Source organism: Marmota marmota, unplaced genomic scaffold, assembly GCF_001458135.2.
Source record: "Marmota marmota marmota unplaced genomic scaffold, marMar, whole genome shotgun sequence".
Classification (NCBI taxonomy): domain Eukaryota; kingdom Metazoa; phylum Chordata; class Mammalia; order Rodentia; family Sciuridae; genus Marmota; species Marmota marmota.
In genome coordinates, this window is record NW_026000037.1 from 48895465 (window position 1) to 48915374 (window position 19910).

Genomic DNA, 19910 nt, shown 5'->3' on the forward strand with positions numbered 1-19910 from the left:
TTGCGGAAAAAAAAAAAAAAAGAGAGAGAGAAAGGAAGTAAAAAGAAGGTGAACGTGTGGCTCTTGCTTTCCCGCCACTCACAATCCCCGCCATTTTAACTCAGTTTCAGTCTCACTTGGAGCTGAGCGCGGCAGCCGGCAGGTGCCCAGCGCTGCAGGGTCCGGGTTCCTAATCTTTCAGGCGGACGCAACCCGGTCGGGGTGGACCCAGAAGGATCAGAGCGCTCAGTGGGCGAGGGTGGCGGCGGTGGTCCTGCACTGGCAGGCGAGGCCGCAGCTTGGGTCGGGCATATCGGAGCCCAGGCCCGAGGTTCGGGAGTCCTGGACCCGCCGCGGAGCCTGGGCCAGGCTTCCCTGCTTGTCTGCTGGGCGTGCGCGCTGCGGGCGCCCGGCTTTCCCAGCCTCGGGTCCAGGTCCGGGTCCAGGTCCAGGTCTGGACCCCGGGTCAGGCCGTGGAGCCGGGCCGAGGTCCAGGTGGGACTCTGAGTAACAGCCCCCTGTACCCTACCGGTCGGGAAGGGCGTGCGGCCTAGGCGCTGGCCTGCGGGTGCTGCCTCCCTGCTGTTCCTGGAAAGCCAGGCCTGGCAACTGAAAAGCAGTTAGGACATGAACAGACTTTTTAGGACTAGCTGAAATTTACTGACCAGTTTAAAAAAAAAAAAATCAGTTGGTTTCTGTCTTTTTAGAACTGACTTACATCACCCGAGTTTTGAAAATGTAGTATCTTAAGGTCTATGGAGGACTTCCTGAAGCCCTTTACCTCTTGAGTTATATTTTCTTATACATCCCACTGTTAAAACTCTTTGTGACTCAGCTCTTTTTGTCATATTATTTCTTATCTCTTTAGCATTGAGGTTTTAGAGGATGTTCTACTTTCTGTTTAGGATGCAGGTTAGGAACAAAAGCTTTGTTGAAGGGCTGGGGATGTGGCTCAAGCGGTAGTGCGCTCGCCTGGCATGCGTGCGGCCCAGGTTCGATCCTCAGCACCACAAACAAAGATGTTGTGTCCGCCGATAATTAAAAAAAAAAAAATTAATAAAACAAACAAACAAAAACAAAAAAAAGCTTTGTTGAATACAGAGGCCATTTACATTCCCAGAAAACTTAAACTGCTTTCCCTTCCTGTCTTCCGCTTGCGGGTTAGGTTGCCACACACTTAAAGATATATTCACTTGAAATAAAACCCCACTGCTTTCACAATAAAGTAAACTTGATGGTGTACAAGTCACTGGCCTCATCTGAGCTGATTATATCTGCCTTGCATGTATTTTACACCCACAGTATGGTTTGCAGCAGTGTTCAAGGCATGGCGTGAAAAATTTGATTTGAATAGTTCCATTAAAGCAATGAAAAAAGAATCCATGGCTTAATAGAGCTTCTAGTGATAGCTCCCCTTCTTACTATGCTAACTCCGAAATAAATATGTAATCTAGTATTAGGAACATGGCATTTAGAAGACCCTTGCTGGTAATATTTAATTTAATAAACATACTAGCTGTGACATTGTTAATGCAACGAAGCTTGTACCACAAGGTGATTCTTTCAGATTGTTTGACCTATTACTTATCACTAGATTCCTTATAAACATGTCCTGCAATTTATAACTTGAATTATGTTTCAAATTATTTTGGACTTCAACTCTTTAAAAATACCTGCATAGTGGGCACTCATTTTATATACAAAGCTTTTATGCTTGTGTATTATGACACACCTTTTACAAGGAGGAAGAGGGAAATTTGGAGGGAAAAGCAACTCTGTGTGTATGCCCCTGATTGTTTTAACCAATATAGTTCTTTACGCCAATACTAATAGGAAAAAAATATATGATTACGTTTTGGGGCAAGAGTTGGCTTTATATTTTTGATGGTTATATTGGATTTTAATAAACATCCAATTAATTGAACTTTCTTGTTAAAAAAATAAAACAAAGTTTGCTTTATATATTAGATTTACTGCCTTTATTAGGTTTACTTTGGTTTAGATTTAGTACATCTCTTCTTGGTAAAAGTGTACTGTATGTGAAAAAGCCGTTTCAATTCAAACTTACCATTTCAGGTGTCTAAAAAAAGAAAACAGTTGACAATGTTTTCTCAAACCACAGGGTCTTTCTAACTCACATTTAAACTTTCAAGATGTATTTGTCATTTATTTTGCCATTCCTAGTATGAAAGGAAAGGAAAAGCATTTTTCAGTCTTGGGAAAATTCAGAAGCAATTTTTTGGTTCTCAGTTAATTCAGTTTCATCTTAAAAGTTCAAATTTAGCAAAGCACATGTTCCGTTGTTCATGCCAAGTGTGATAAAAACTAGTCGAAAAATAAAACCATTGCAAACAAGTAGAGCACTGCACTTCACTGCACAGTATACAGGCCACATCGTTTGTAGGTCTGATGTCACTGCCTGCTGGGCTGCCATTTGTGAGCACATGTAAGTCAGCCTTGAAAAGTTGATAGAAGACTATTTCAGATATGTGCGTTCAAATTGTTTTTTAAATATCCTCTCTGAATAGTGATATGCACACTCATGAACATTCAACCATTTGCCATCTTCTATCAGTAAAAGGTTATGCATTAGAAGACAATATTTTATTTCAATGCATCTAAAATATGCATAGCAAAGTTCCCTCTGTCTTTTTGTAATGTAGTCAAATTATAGACTACTTTGTGGAATTATAACTTTCTTCATTAGTTTAATCACAGTATTTACAGCATTAATCTAACACACATTTAGTTTAATATTCTTGAACTTCATTGAATAAAATATACATGCTTTTTATTTAAATTCAATTTAGGCATTCTGCAATCAACATGGACATTTTATGGGAACTTTTTAGTTATTGTATAGATTTCTATTATTTTATATGGTTTGCTCAGTTGGGAATTTACTGAAGGCCAAAGCATTATTTCTGATTAAAATTGTTTCAAAAGTGGCTAGTACTTTTATAACCTGATGTGCTTTTGAATTGAAAAATTATAATTTTGGATATAGTTTTACCAAATAATAGCAATGTTTACTACTTAGAACTTTCCTTTGAAAAAACAGAAAATATAATGAGGACTTAATCTTTTCAGTTTACTTATCATTGAATGCTATATATTTGTTCAAATAAAGTCTTTTTTCTACCTCTGTCTTAATTTGCTATTTTTCAAAATGACTGAGTTCTTAATAATTCTTCAAGCTTATTCACCTTTGGGATTCACTCTTAATTTATGCTCACATTCTGCTTTGTTCCTGTGGAGAAAGTCAAAGAAACATACTGACTTCCTCCTCAACAAATTTGTTCCTTCCTCCTCCAACTCTGCTCTCTCCCTGACACTTATTTTGCCCTTGTTGACTCTCTTGCCAGCAACTTTTTTTAATATCTACTTTTTTTTTCTCACACTACCACCCTCAAACTGAATCTTTATCAAATCTATGTCTGATTCATCAGTTTGCTTATTTCAGGTCAGAACTTGTATGCTTTCCCCAAAAGCAATTGTAAAGTTTTGGGGACAAACATCAGATACAGTATGTCTTTTTATTTAGTCCCTCCCACCCATTTTAAAAAATTTTGTGCTTTCCCCCCTATATATTTCTATAATTTTATCATCTCCCTATACTCACTTTTCTACTGTCTCATTTCTCTTTGTATTTGTGAAGGGACAACCTAATATTTTTGTCTTTTTTTGTGGTATTTCTGTTCTCTTTACACATAATATTCTTAGCTATGTGAGGTACTGCATTTATCTCTGATTTCTTTTGTATTTGGGATCCATCTGTCAATGCTTTTCTTTGATCTGTTTCAATTCAGCTTTCTGATTTGCACAGATATTACAATCTTACTACATTCACCTGTGCACTGTTAACCAAATGCAATGGCCTTATTATGGACTAATCTTTATTCTCTTAGCTATTTTAAGTCATAATTAGTCCTTTGGATGATTCAGAATCACATATTCTGCAACTCTTTCACTTTCCCCTTCCTTCCAGCTTTTCTTTCATGGCTGTTTGCTTGCTTGCTCATTCATTCATTCGCTTGTAGTTTTTATAGAATTTGCTTTTCACAGGGTATGTCCTGATGTTTGTCTCTTCTAAGAAAATTTGCTAGACATATTACATGTAATGTGGAAGAATAGGTGGGAGAAAGAAGATTTTTCTTAATGCATATTTTCAGCCCTTTGCCTGACAGTCTTCACCTACTCGATTTTTATTTCTTGTAGCCTGATACATTTTAATTGACTCTCTGTATTTTCCTATTGGCAGTACTTGCTTGAGCCATCTGATATCTAGTCATGTTCTTTTTATTCTTAACCTAAATTTAACATGATGAAGACTAATATGGAGTTTTGAAACGTTAATTTTCTTAATATTAATTTAACTCCTGATGAAGACTACAATATGAAGTACACATGCCAACATCATTAAGGCAGGGATTTTTATGGCCATGCAATTGTATATAGTCTGTTATTAACTAAATGCATCACTGTTAGCTCTTTGTCTACAGAACCACAAAATAAAGGAAGGAAGGAAAGAAGGAAGGAAGGGAGGGAATAAAAGAAAAAAGAGAAAAAGAACAGAACTGAACCTAAGAGATACAGGCCTTATAGTCATGAGAAGTAGCTTTACTTGAAACATTAATTCTTTAGGAAACTCTTTGTTGCTAAATTTAAACCAAAAGCTACAAACATTTTAAAATTTCATTTTCAATTCTTTTTGCTTTAGAGTTAACTTTCAAAATATAAGTGTGTGTGTGTGTGTGTGTGTGTGTGTGTGTGTGTGTGTAGCAACATGATGAGTCTGGAACATAAAATCAAGAGAAGCAAGCAGGAGATTTTTGACACTCCTTATGTTTTGCTGCCCTAGATACAGCACTCTTTGGGGATCTCCTATTGGAGCCTGAAGAAGTACCCTTTTTTGTGTATGGTGTTGGGGACTGAACCCATGGCCTTGTGTATGTAAGGCAAGCACTCTGCTGAGTTATATCCCTAACCCTTAAAGAAGTACCCTTTTAACAGTCTCTCACTTATAAAAACAAGTTTCTACTTCCTAACGTTTAGAATCAAAAGACTTTAAATTTATTGTAACTTGATTTGCATGCAGTATAATTTTCAGTTGAGGAATAAATTGGTGAAAATACACCAGATCAAAGAAATATTCATATAATGTGACTGAAAATTTGTAGTTGGAAATTTAGTACCTAAGATGCCTGTATTAAATCTGTTTTAAAAACGTAAATCTCAAAGGAACTTGTCTCCTTTGGTATAGTAGAAAACAGTGAAAATAGTCAACTCTTCATGATGATCTTCACTATATTCATTTGTAAATTGAAATTATAATTAAATATTTCAGTTATCTTCCAGCTTTAAAGAACTGCTTTTCATGGATTTCTAAATTTCTAGGTAGTTTGAATTCAGATGTTCTGAGCTAAGGCAGAACTACCTGTAGAGAAATGGCTTTCAAAAAAAAATTTTTTTTTTTTTAAACTGGAACTCAGAGTTTTACGTGCACACATACACACATAACTTTCACAAAATAATATATTTTTTTACCACATTCAGCATACTGTTTTGTTTTCTTTTAAGTTCAGTTTCATTGAAAAGAAAATCCTGATTAAGACTTAGTAAATTTATTTCATTATTCTTGAAAGGACAGTGGCTCAAAGTTTGAAATATATTGCTATAGTGATACTGTTAATTTGACTAGGCTAGAATATACCGAGTTTCCTCCTATATCTCTACATATGCATTTTAGTATTTCTTTTCTAGAATGGTAGAATATATAAGCAAAAGTGAGTGAATCACTCATTTAATAAATTACTTGACTGTATATAGTAATGAAGAGTAAATGGGTGTAAAGATGAAGAGGTGATCCTTTTCAATGTTCTTTCCATTATGATCTGCAAGCCTTTCTTTTTAATTTGTTTTTTAAGGCAGCCTTTTTTGAGATTGCTATAATTAATTTAGGATTTAACTTTTTTTTGTATTTCATATCTCTCTCAGGCATTTCATCTTTGTCTCTGTCTCCCTCTCTTTCACACACACACTCCAAGCATGTTGATTTATTGAAAATCAAGGTCACTTCTGTCTTGGGGATAAACAGGCCCATACTTGCTTGTGTGGCTCTTTGCATGAACTTCCTTCTTCCTTCCTGACACTAATGCATAGCTGGATGGAGGGAAGAGGATGGTAGCTCTTCTCATATCCTCTACATCAGTGGCTTCACATCAGAATCACCAAGGGAGTTTTAAGAATTCTGACACACAGATTTGCGCCTCATACCAAATACATCAAGATGAGACTATCTGGTAGTGAGATCTGGGCATCAGTACTTTGAAAAGATTCCTAGGTAATTCTAATGTGCTGCAAAGTCTGGGAACCATTCTTCCTGATTTTTTGTTTCATTTGTTTTCGTTTTTTGTAGTGAAAGAGTTGAGGTTTTTTTTTTTTTCTTTCTTTTTTGTTTGTTTTAACAGCCGGTAATAATGGCAAGTTGTATCTGTCCATTATAATGTTATGCCTAGGAACTATGGTAATGGGAACTCTCTTTAAATAAACACGTAGACTTAAAAATGATTATTTTCAAATGACTTTCTATATTGTTAAGCATGTGTCAGCATAGTTACCTTTGAGAACAGGCGGTCTATCCTCTTGACTATAAGGGAAAAGTGACCTAAAGTACCTTGTGTTCTCACTTTCTATCTGGAAGAAGGCATTTATACTCTGCCCCAAGTTTATTATGATGAAATACGATGATAATTGCATTCTCTTGAAACCCTACAATCATCCATAAGGTAGCCTTTATCTGGATAAACTGAAACTGGAAGATTTTCTGGAAATGTTGCAAGTTTGACATGTCATTCTTCACAGAATAAATACCAGATTATCTAGAATAGTCTAATCCATAGAACAAATACAGAGTTCTAAGGGTGGGAAGTCAGTTTGGGCAATGCCAGCCATATACTATATTTCAACTCGGTTATAGAGGGATACCTCTAAATATGTAAGATGGAAAAATTTCTGCTCCTCAATATAGGCCAGATACAAGTAGCTTACTTACTCAGATAGCTCTATAGTCCATGGCATCCTCCCAAGTCATTCATTTTTAAGTGGTTGCATCCATTTGAGTCATGATGTGAACATCACCCAGCAAACTGAGTCACAAATTAATTTACATATTGAAGAAATTGTTGTATTCAGTATACTGTAACAGAAATATTAGAGAAATTTTGCATTTGTGTTTTGTTCAGATTCAGAATCCACTCCAGTGTGGAAGGTTATCCCTAGGAACAAAAGTTAAAATCAATTGATCATATATTACATAATATTCATATGTGGAAGCAATATAACAACCAGAAGGGAGGATGAAATGAGATCTATTTGCTGAGAAATATGATGTAGAACATGAAAATTCACCAGCTGTAGGTCTCAAAATGGCTAAAACTCAAAAGGTTGAAAGGAAAGGCTTGGTTAAATATATTTTGGATGTTGCTAAGCTTAAATTATTGGAAAAATCTTATAGTTTTTGTTACATACAAACAATTTAGTTTGTATAATCTTTAGAAACTGTAGATTCTGGGATTTAAAAATAGAAAAGAACAAACTAGAAGAAAAGTTAAAGTTAACTGATTCTACTTATTTCTTACACTGCTTACTAGCCACTTCTCCAAATGCAATATTTCATCTGTGCTGGAATTAAGTATTTATTAATGTTCAAGAAACTAGGCAGTCATTTGACTGTGGCTTATTTTAGCTCACTCCTAAATTTAGAAGTGTTCCCAGATTGAAAAATGGTAAAAGGATTAGAGAACAAATGCACAGTTTTTAATTTATGCCTTGTTTTGGATTTTATATATATTTTGAAACTAGATTTCATTATCCCAATCATTCTGTACAGAACCTTTTAAAAGAGCAAAGTTAAGTTGTGTTATAATTTTTTGAGGTCCCCAAGTTTTATTTGTATAAATTATACTTCTTTTGTTTGTTCAATTAGCATCATTCCTAGAAATCATATATAGTAATTTTTAAAAATATTCAGGCATTTCCTATTTCTGAATTATTTGTGTACATTATCTGCCAATCTTTTGATGACTTTTACTTATTTTTACTTGGGAAATTTATGGTAAAGATAAAATCTGTTTATTGTGAATGCAATTTGGCAAGAAGGAGGCTATAACTACTTCTAAAATGAAATCTTTGGACTAATGGATTTTATTTATCCTTGTTCTTTTTGCAGTCCTAAACTATAATTAAATGAAAAGGTTTTAGCTTATATATTTTGTTTTGTTTGAGTTTTACAAACCAAAAGCAACATTGTGATAGTTCATTTCATAGAAGTTCTAATAAATATATCCTTACCATAGTGAACTGTTCAAGATAGAAATACCTGAACTAAAGCTTAGGATTTCTTTGCCATTAGTTCAAAAGTCTCTCTGGTAGATTTCCAAACTGAATGTCCCACCAATTTTCTCCTGTGGATTGCCAGTTGAGAGAAAAGTAATAAGACAGTGTTACATCCCTGTTTTATGTCTTTTTTGAGGGTTATTGTAGCTTAGGTGAAGTTTTTTTTTCCCTTTCCTACCTCTGTTGCTTTCACAACTTTGAGAAATGAAAAGTAGCTTCTCTTTACAGAAAAAGAAAAGCTGGGGATTCTTTATCTAAGATAAACTGATGTAACAAAAATCTTCCATATGGATTTGGTTACTATTTTAATTTAGTGAGCCTTTGTTGATTGCAAACCATGACTGAGGCATTATATAAGGCACCAAGGAGATTGTAGGATGAATTAAATACAGATTCTCTGTGATTTGTGGAAACACTATACTATAAGATCAAAAGTGATGAGCCTTAAGTTCTAGAAAGAAGCTCAGGAGAAATCCCTTGGGAGCCTAGGGGAGATTTTGTGAGGAATCTTGGAAGGCTTTATGGGTGGGGTACTTGTTGAGGCTGGACTTTCAGAAGTCCAGGAGGAGGCTTTCTGTACAAAAAAAAAAAAAAAAAAAAAAAGTCATTAACAAAATAAACAAAAAGGAGGTAAGGGAGCAAAGGCCTATTTAAGAAATAGATAATGTTTTTGATGCTTGTGAAATAGAGTATGTAGGGAAGGTAAAAGGAAGCTTAGAAAGGCTAGGTGCCATAAAATGGAATATTTTACATATTAAGACAAATTGGGCCTCTAATTAAATAGAAATAAGTGATAAATTTAATTGACTGTTACTATGAATTCTATTGGAAGAAGCCATGTTACTATTGTACAATTTACATATTCCACTTAACAACATGTTTAGACTATGTTTATAACTCAGTACACTTTGAGCTCACTCTATTTTTTAAAAATTTTTTTTTAGTTGTAGTGGGACATAACACCTTTATTTCATTTATTTATATTTATGTGGTGCTAAGGATCAAACCCAGGGCCTTGCACATGCTAGGCAAGTGCTCTACTGCTGAGCCACAACCCCAGCCCTGAACTTACTCTTTTTAGCATCTTTACTGTTAGGTTATATGAATAAACCATACCTAACATAACCTGTCCCTTTTTATGTGCACATAGCTATTCCTATATTTTTGCTATTATAAAAATTGGTACAGTGAACATTTCCCTTTCTATACTTATATTAGATATTGTGTTAGCTTTTCATTGCTATGACAAAATATCTCAGAAAATCAACTTCAAGGAGGAAAGACTTGATTTAGCTCACTGTTTCAGTTCATAGTTGCTTGCCCCCTTGCTTTGAGCCTTTAGCAAGGCAGCAAATTATGGTGGGGAGCATATGGTGGAGTCAGGCTGTTCACCTCTTGGCCATGGTGAAGCAAAGAGACAAAATGAGGAAGGGGCTGGGGACATGATGTAACTTTCCAGGGCATGTCCCCACTGACCTACTTCCTCCAACTAGGCTCCACCTCCTACAGTTTCTACCACTTCCCAAGAGGCCATTCAATTATGAACCCATCCATGGATTAACCCAGTGATAAAATCAGAGCCCTCCTGATCCAATCACTTCCCTTTGAACACTGCTGCATTGGGGATCAAGTCTTCAACACATGAACCTTTGAGGGACATTCCAGATCCAAACTCTTACAGATATCTATAGGATAAGTTACTAAAAGTGGAATTTCTGGGCTATGGGCTGTATCAATTTATAGTTACTCCATAAGTATATGAAAATTTGTTCCCCCACCCTCTCACCAGTTCCAACTATGTCAGTCTTGACATAATTAAAAAGTTGATCTTATTGATAAAATTAGAAATTGGCATCTAAAATAGGAAGGTATCTACTAACTAGGGAACATATAACTCTGGGGAACGTGTAATCTTGGGATGGGATGGTATAAGTGAAAATGTATAGGAATAATGTGACATGCCTTTCTAGATTGTTAATTTTTCTTAAGAATTTGGCAGGAGTGCATGTTATTTTCATTTTAAAACAAGCTGAAAAAATTGAAGGTAGAAAGTAGAATTTATATGATTTCTTTTTTATTAATTAAAAAGAACATTTATTCTATTTTATTATTAAATTATATATACTATAGCACCTTGCATAATGGAAATTACTGTATAAATTTTATTGCTGCATTATCCAACAACTGTTATAAAACAAAATCTCTCTTCATTGCTCATCCCAAACTACCAACATATACGAAAAAGGAATGACAAATTTCTTATTTATTTTAATATTCTGATAGAATTGTTGCATACACAAATCAAAAGATATCATAGAATAGAATTTAATTATCACCTACTTTTATTTCTTTTTTCTTTTCAAGTTGTAAGCAAACTATTACATTGCTTAAAAAAACTTCATTATGATGTGTTCCTGTACATTTCACTTTTAATTTAAAGGGTAACTTTTTATTTATTTTATTTTATTTTTATTTTTTGTGGTACTAGGGATTAAACCTAGGGGCAATTTATCACTGAGATACATACCCAGTCCTTTTTACTTTTTATTTTGAGACAGGGTCTTGCTCAGTTGCTGAGGTTGGCCTTGAACTTGCTGTCCTTTTGCTTTAGCCTTCTGGTTGCTGTGATGGTGTGCACCATCACACCTGACAAAAAGTAATTTTTTAAACTTTAAGATGTCAGTTTTTTTCTGATACTTCATAATTTACACTACTTTCTTAAGTGGTAGATGAATTGAGGGGAATAGAGGCTAATTCAGATTTAAGATACATTCAAAAGAAAGAAACAGTAACAGATAATTATTAATTTTTGTCTGTTGTTCCCAAGGAGGATGGTAATCATCAGACTTTAAATATTTTTAACAATGAAACTCTTAAAACTCATTGGCATGCAGAATATAAAATATGTAATGTGGATCTGTTCTGTAGGAGCAGGGTGAGAACCCTGGATTTCTGTTCACTGGCCCTCTCCATCTATTCTTCCAGTGACTCCTGATATTGTTGTCACCAACAATACCTGGGTTATTGGGAACATGGTTCAGGAAAAATACTTTCCTTGGTGATCTTTTTTTAAAATTTTTTAATTTTTATTTTAATTTTATTTTTTTATTGGTTGTTCAAAACATTACAAAGCTCATGACATATCATCTTTCATACATTTGATTCAAGTGGGTTATGAACTCCCATTTTTACCCCAAAACAAATTGCAGAATCATATCCGTTACACATCCACATTTTTACATAATCCTTGGTGATCTTGATGCCTCTGCTTTTCATGAGACACTAGATGAAAATCTTTAGATTGCTTCAATCGATTGATCTATATTCTACTTTATTCTAAGAAGATGATAAATCCTGAATTTGATATGTGAAATTATAAAGGCTCAAGGTTTCAGGTTTCAAGTTTCTTGGCTGAAGCAAACAGGTCTTGGAACTTCATTTTTTTCATATTCATTATTGATTTACATCATCAGGGCCGACATAATAATAAATTAAGATACCTCTGTGCCTCTGTGACCCTCAGAGAACCTTCTTATTGTGATTCCTGGATCCTTTCTCTTTTGATTTTTTTTTTTTTTAATATGAGGCTTTAAAGAAATGTTACACTTGGGGTTGGATGCTTTGGACTCTGCTCCTGACTTCTAGGATTTTCTAAGCCAAAATAATCATTCTGATGGAAAACTTAAAAAATAACTCACTACATTTTATGATAATGTTTGTCTTTGTAATAATCATGTGTTTCTGAGATATGTTAAATCTTCTCTGGTGATTCTAAAGGTATATTTATTCCAGACATTCTGCCTTAAATAATGTCTTATAATAATACTGTATTTTATGATCATGCTGCAGATAGATCTAGCAATAAGGCTGAAAAGTAATGGCATGTGGTAAAAGCCACTAATGCCAGTACTGCATTAAAATTTATGATTAAGATGAGCACAATGGGTCATGCCTGTAATTCAACTACTTGGGAAACTGAGGCAGGAGGATCATAAGTTTGAGACCAGCCTGGGCAACTTAGGGAAAACCCTGTCTTAGAATAAAATAAAAAATCCTGGAGATGTAGCTCAGTGAATTAGAGCATTTGCTTAGCATGTATGAGGCGCTAGGTTTAATCCCCACTACCACCAAAACAGACAAACAAACAACACTTGTCATTAAACCCAAAAGGAGATTGGAGGTATGATAAGGTGCTCCTATTGATGTTCAGAAAGTTTATCTATGAAGCATGAACCCAGATAGAATTGAAAAGATAAAAATTTTACAGAGATTTTAGTTTTCTCATTTTTTTGGTAATTATTTATTTGGTACTTTAAATTGTTGTAGTAGTTTTTACTAATGGTGAAGAGGATTCTAAACCTTGAATGTCCAGGATAATTCTGCATATGACAGTGTGCACATCCATTGGCTTTCTTATTTGACATTGTATCTCACAAAGATATTCATTTTTAAATTATGGATTTAATTAAAATTTTTATTTTTTAATATTCTTTTAACCTTCAACTAATGAATGGATAGGAAAGAATTGGATGTTCTTCATTTTATCCTGAATTTTATAGCTTCTATAGTTCTGATCAGCAACATATGAATCCTCTGACCATTTAATCATATTTTTCTTAAAGAAAATATTTATGAAATGCTAATAAACTATTAAGTGAACAAGTAATACAATATGTGATAATTTTTACACCCTTCCTGCAGTGTGTAAAATCTTAATACAAACTTGGTGTATACTTGATAACAATTTACATGTTTATTTTACCATCTGGTAAATGTGTAAACGATATTTTGAGAAGCACATTTCATATTCACTTTAACAACTTATCCTTGACAATATGTGCCCCATCTTATGTATCGACTGGAAGGATCTTGGAATTTTTTGAAAACATGAATCCAGGAAAAAAAAATTCCTGTCCTAGTTTGCTTGTTTTAAAAATTATGGAAATTTAAGATTTAGGTTTTTGTACCAAACTGAGGCATTGTGTTGTTTGCTGACTGTTACCAGACATCCTGCTAATTAGGGTAGAATAATCAGAGAGGCTTCCAAATATTATATAATGTACATCAAAACCAGGTTTCTTACCAACACTACAGGCCACTTAGGTAGCAATAATAAAATAAATAGATTGTGTGTGTTGTTGTATAACAGTATCACATCTTTTCTAGAGTGTTTGGCTTGCTATCACTTGTGTCTAAATATGGGAAGATCATTTTTCCAATGCGCTGCAATGAACCTCAAGTGGATAGCTTTTATCGAATACTTTAACAGCATTTACGACACTTTGGCCTTCTGCCTTTTTTATTTCATTCTTTTTGCTTATTGGTCTCACTGGAATAAATCTCAGGGACTTGCACAAAATAAGCAAACAGATGATTCCCTATTTAGTTTTTGTTTAAATGCACTCTTTCTGAGCTGGTAATAATCTGAGAACCTTTGTAAAATTTCATGGACTACCTCTACATACTAATTACCATCTGCCCATCTATAATAAAGGGCTTGGTAAGCAAATTGTAAATGTTAGCTTTAACAAACTTATTCCTCATAACAAAATCTTTATGTTGAAATCAAAATACAACTCAAAACCACACATTTTTTATCTGTTAGATTTAGAAATCAAAGTACAGGGCCATCTTTGAATATTTCTGTAAATGAATTATCATCAATTGTTTTTAAAATTCTAAATAGCAGTTTGAAACTCCTCAGATTAGTTCCCCTTATCATTTGTCTCTTTATAGAATGACTATCCTACTGTTAATGATCATGTAACATAATTCTGAGAAATATCTGAGTTCATCTTTTTCTACAGCTGATTTGAGTGAGCTACATTGTTCCTGATGCGTTATAAAGCTTATAACCTACTTTCTGCAACAACCATACAAGATAAACAGCAGCTTTGCTTTCAGGTAGAGATTGAGGCAAAGGAAGTTCAAACTATGTAAACCTTCTTATGGTTATACAACTAGTAAACGTTAGAGCAAGAATTGAACCCCAGTTTAGCTCATCTGAAACCACCATTGCCTCAAACTTATTAGTAAGGAGGATATAGAATCTGATTTTAATGAATTATTAAAATATGCAACATAGTGCCAACTAGTCTTGGAAGAATAAAGTTGCCTAACATAGGTATGAAATGATAAGATAGAGACTGGGATGACAGAAGAAAATGGAGATGATCTCTTAGAATCCACACAGCACTTTGACTTTTATAAAATCTGCCTCTGTTTGAGCTATTATTCCATGCATCCAATCAATTACCTCAAGCCAATCCACTTAGGTTTACTTTGCAATGAAATGATTGGAAATTCAAATCAAGTGTTTAAGCACCAACTAATATTTGATTAAAAAAACAAACAAAAATAGTATCTCAGACACCATGGCAACTCTGGAAAACAGTTGATTATTTTTAAATAACAAGTATTATAATGATAATATTAATAACAAATACTTATTGAATGCTTCTCTTATGACACTCTTCTAATTTCTTAAACAAGTACTAACAATCCTGTGAGACACCTATTATTGTTATTATTATTTCCATTTTGCAGATGAAGGAACTGAAACACAGATCAAGTAACTTGTCTAAGGACACAATAAATAATAGTTGAACCAGAGTTTGAACTCAGACAATTTTGTTTTAGAATAATGACTATTAGTAGTATGGTATTAAGTGTTAAGATAAATGAGATGTTAACTGATCTATTTCTCATTCAGGACTATTACTACAAAAATTAATATGAAGAAAAACAATGGTATCAAATAGGAATTAAAAACTTAAGGAAGAAATGAATCTGCAGTGATTCTTTAGTCCTTTAGTTTATTTAATTATGTAAAACAAGAGCAAACGAAATAGATAGTTGCTTTTCATTTTTCAAAACAGAATTAGGGTTTTATTTAAGGTATATAATATTCATTATTTCTTCCAAAAGGAATAATAGGAAAATATGTTGTTTGTGGATCTTCCAAACATTCCTCATTATTAGTGTCTTATGGCTCTTTATTGTTATCAAATTGAACTATTTCAGAATTAAATATAGTTTAAGTATGTAAGCTTCCTTCATGGCCAATGAACTGAAAAGATTACACCTTTTATTTATAATTATTAGTGTCTCAGTGATATTTTTGTAGTACAACTTCTTTTGTATAACTTAAATAAAGTATATCTGGTAAAATAGTTATTATTTTAAATTAGAGAAAAGCATTTTCACTAAAATTGCATTATGTTTTGAAATTATCAGATTTTATTTAGCATGCCAATAAATTTATCCTGGTAATAAATTAATATGTACAGTTATAAAAAATGTTTGGTGCTATCCAAGAAAAATGCTTCTGAATGTGTAAAGTATATGCAGAATCCTTTAAACAGCTGACTTAATTTTCAAACTCAGGAGTGTGGTAACATCAAGTTATTGAAGAAAACTGGAGTTTCCATTCCCTGGAATTTATGATTAAGACAGTTTTGAGTTTATAAAGGTTTCAATTGCCCTTTCAGTTCTGGTAAGCTCCCGTACCTGAAATGAGAACTGACAGCTAAAAAACCTCCTGACCCCATCTCTTACCTGTACAGGTGAGGAATTCACTGGCCTGGCCTCAGACTCCAGAGCTAATCATACAGAGACTGAGTTAAATCAGTTCTCAGAGTGCTCCGCAAATGGCTAAATAAGGCATAAGCATCACTCAGAATTCCAGTCATACCTGAAAAACCTTGGTTTTATGTTCTGCTTAAAAAAGGATTAATTTCTGTATGTTCTTTTGTAGTTTTTAAACTTAAATGGTGCAGTTGCTTTAAAACAAAATCATTCCCATTACTACAGTATATCAACAACCACTGACTGCTAGTACTGTTTATATTTATTTTCTTCTGGGATGTTTGAACTTGGGTATATTTTCTTCCTGTATATTTTTAAGGAAAGGACAATATTTGTGGAATTCATTAGAAGCTTGTTAAATTTACATGGAGTCATCTAGTCACTCATTTGGCCAATAATAATGGTCAGAACCTTTGAAAGAGTTTGCTAAAATAAAAATAGTTTTTAGTTTTTTTGAAAAAATAATATCAACTAAAATATTTACATAGAACAAACACATGGTAGGCCTAATCACTGTAAGCTTACAGATCAAGTTGCTTTTTATTTTGCTCTAAAGTTGAATATTTTATTTTATATGCTTTATATTTATTATTATTTTCCTCAAGAAATATCCATTTAAAAGTGAAAATTTTTTGATACAGTTTGTTTGTGTTGGGTACTAGGGATTGAACTGAGGGGCACTTTACAACCAAGCTAAGTCCCTAGCCCTTTTTATTTTTTCACTTTGAGACAGGTTCTAAGTTGCTTAGGGCCTCACTAAGTTGCTGAGGCTGGCCCTGACCTGGAGAGTCTCCTGCCTCAGCCTCTGGAGTTGCTAAGATTACAGGTATGCACCAAGATTACAGTGCCAGGCTAGTATAGTTTTATTACTAACCAAATGTGTATATTTATATCAATATCAAAATATGAAATCAAATTTCACAAGCAAATTATGTTTTCTTTTCTAATAATGAGATTTACCAAAGAATTTCTCATTGAATATTCCCTCTCATGAGTCTTTTTAAAATTATTGTTAATCTCAAAATGTAAATTTACTTTCTCTTTCTTAACGAAGATGCAATTCTATAAAAAGGAGACAAATAGGACATGTATAAAATAGTAATAGAATTTCTTTTATGTTTATGGGGCTTATTTTTATGGTTTCAAATAAATATAGCTATGTGCAAATTGAGAAAAATTTCCTCCCATATTTTAAAGATAGTTCGCAGTTTGAAACTCCTCAGATTAGTTCCCCTTACATTTTGACACTGCAGGTTTATCTTGGGGGCAGAATGTTTGCCTTGTATGCACAAGACCTGGGTTCAATCTTCAGCACCACAAAATAAATGCAAAACCAAAACTGTCTCTGTGTTTTTATGAATGGGCTTTTAATTTTGTGGTCTCAGTTTTCAAATAAGACATCCACAAAAGGAGTGAATACTTCTGAATGCTTAGTTTTGATAGTTTATTTAGTACCTTATTATGAAAAAATTAATTGAGCCTATTTGTGAGACAAAATATTCAAATTTATTTCTGTGTCTATGGTGGTAAAAATGGTCTGAAACTGGATCACATGCTTTTTTCCAGCAGCACTGCTTCCTCTCCTCCCACCCCAACAAGTGTCCTTCTGAATAAACTGAGGTTTTCTTATAGGGTAGAGGCCTGATTGTAGCTCTTGTTCTTGATCGTCCCAGGCTCCTCAAACTGTGTCTTTGTTTGATAAATGGCTTCTCTAGTTCTTTCTGAGTAAACTCAACCTCTCCTTTTCTCCTGTATTTATTGAAATTTGCTTGAATATCTTACCAGTTGTTCTTAACCATGCTGCTCATTAGAATCACTTGTTATGCTTCAAAATGAAACAAAACAAAACAAAAAAATAACAGATGCCCAGGCTAAAATAAGAATCTTTGGAGCAGAAGCTAGGGCATTTGTGTTTAAGAAGTATCCAGATAATTCTAATGATTATCCAGGGCTGAGCACCACTGAACTAAAAGGATGAAATGCTTGTTTCAGAAGTCGGCACATAGGTTGAGCAGAAATTTGGGGCCTGGAGTCCTTCCAGTATCCCTAAAGTCACTTTGTGTGAATAATGTCTCCTTTGCTTATTCGAAGGCTAGCCATGGTGGGTAACCCAGGGAGGACAAGCTGTTTAGAAGTATGTATCCACTAAAAGTCTGTAGAATTTGTTTAATTCGTTTATCATCCCCAAGTAGGAAATAAGAAGTCAGTTTTATCTGTCCTCTCCCTTAAATTATGTTAATATTTGGCATTTTAAAATAACAGTTATTTTGATTTACTCTATTTCTGCTTAGTGTTTGCAAAAATTTCAATACATTATGTAATGGCTTTGACAACTTATCTGTTATTTGAGTACCTTTATAGAAGGAAATAAAAACAACTCCTCTTTTTGGATAGGTCAATAAATAATAGCCAGAGCTTGATTAAATCCAGTCACAAGCGCTGGCATTTAGATTAGGTGCTATCTGAAACTTGCATGGATTAATCGATTCTTTTCTTTTAAAGATCTTACACTGAGTTGCACCATAGTGGATCAAATACTTTTAATTAACTCAAATGAAAGCAGTATCCAGCACCTACCTATGGTCTCAGAAATTGTTTTGCTGTTTGGTGGAACTAAAATTGTACAGACTATTTGATGGAACCTGTTCAAACTGGTTCTTAAGGAATTAAGATAATTTAAAGAATCTTTAAAGCCTATATTACTTTGGATTAAGTAGATGTTTGTAAAAAAAAACTAATTTTACATTGGAATTAAGCGTGGCTCTGGGAATCTATTCTGGGATCTGTAAGTTATTTAATTTTATTGAGTTGCTATCTCTCCCTCAACAATTTGAGTATGATGTTTCCCTATACATATTATAGAGAGATTGGGGGAAAGAAAACCTTTTAATAAATGAAATATTATTGAACCTTCAATAAAGCTATGTTGAAGTCATTTAATAAAATATGTTATAAAATAGTGAATTATAGCACTAAAAGTGCTAAATTATTAAGAACCCAATACAAAAGGTCTAATGTATCCCTGAAGTACTTTGTACTACCTTTTGAATATCATATAGTTGACTGTATTTAATGAGTAGCTTATGTTTATTTCTTTTACTAGACTTTGCTGGTCTAGAAAGCAGGGGCTCTATTTGTCTTCATGTTGAGTCCAGTATAGACGTTGGCACATAATGGACTCAATAAATTCTGCTCAATGAATTTTACTTATGTCTTGTAGATGACAATTTCATCATCTTACAAAAATTAGTATATTGTTTTTTAAAAAAAATTTGGGAGGAACACTATTTGAAAACAGTTTTGTGTCTGAAAATGCAAACATAAATTTATAGAAGATTCATTGCTTTTGAAGAGGTGCATTGGATCTGGAAGTGAATAATACTATTAAGACATAGCAACTACTGGAGGACTGAGGCCTTCTGTTTGGTAGTAGATAGTGAGGTGTATAGGAGGGACTGTGGAGTTTAGAATTAGAATTGGATTTGACTGTACTACTTTCATGCTGGGTGACCCTGAGAAAATTAATGTTTTAGTTTTAACTTCTTTGTGAAATAGGGATAATATTACTTTGTAAATTAGTTGTCATGATTTAGTAGAATCCTTGTTATAGTCTCTGATAAATGTCTAGACTTAGTAGGGACTATGTTAGCTGTTATAAAATAAATCAGCAAACAGATTCCTTTCAGGTGGAAAATGATTTTAAAATGTGCTTTTATTTTCCAGATGGTCTTTTCAATTGAAGAGGAATCTCTGGTTTTTCTCTTTTTCTTTTACTCTGATTTTCTGGAAATTAATTTCTAAAGATTTTCAAATTAAATGTTATAAAAAGTTGCATAAAATATATTTGACTCTTTGCTGATAAGGGATCTTATACTATCAGAGGATTACAAGATGAAGATAAACTGGTAGTTTTCATACTAGCCCTGTTAGTCCATCACCAACTTTCT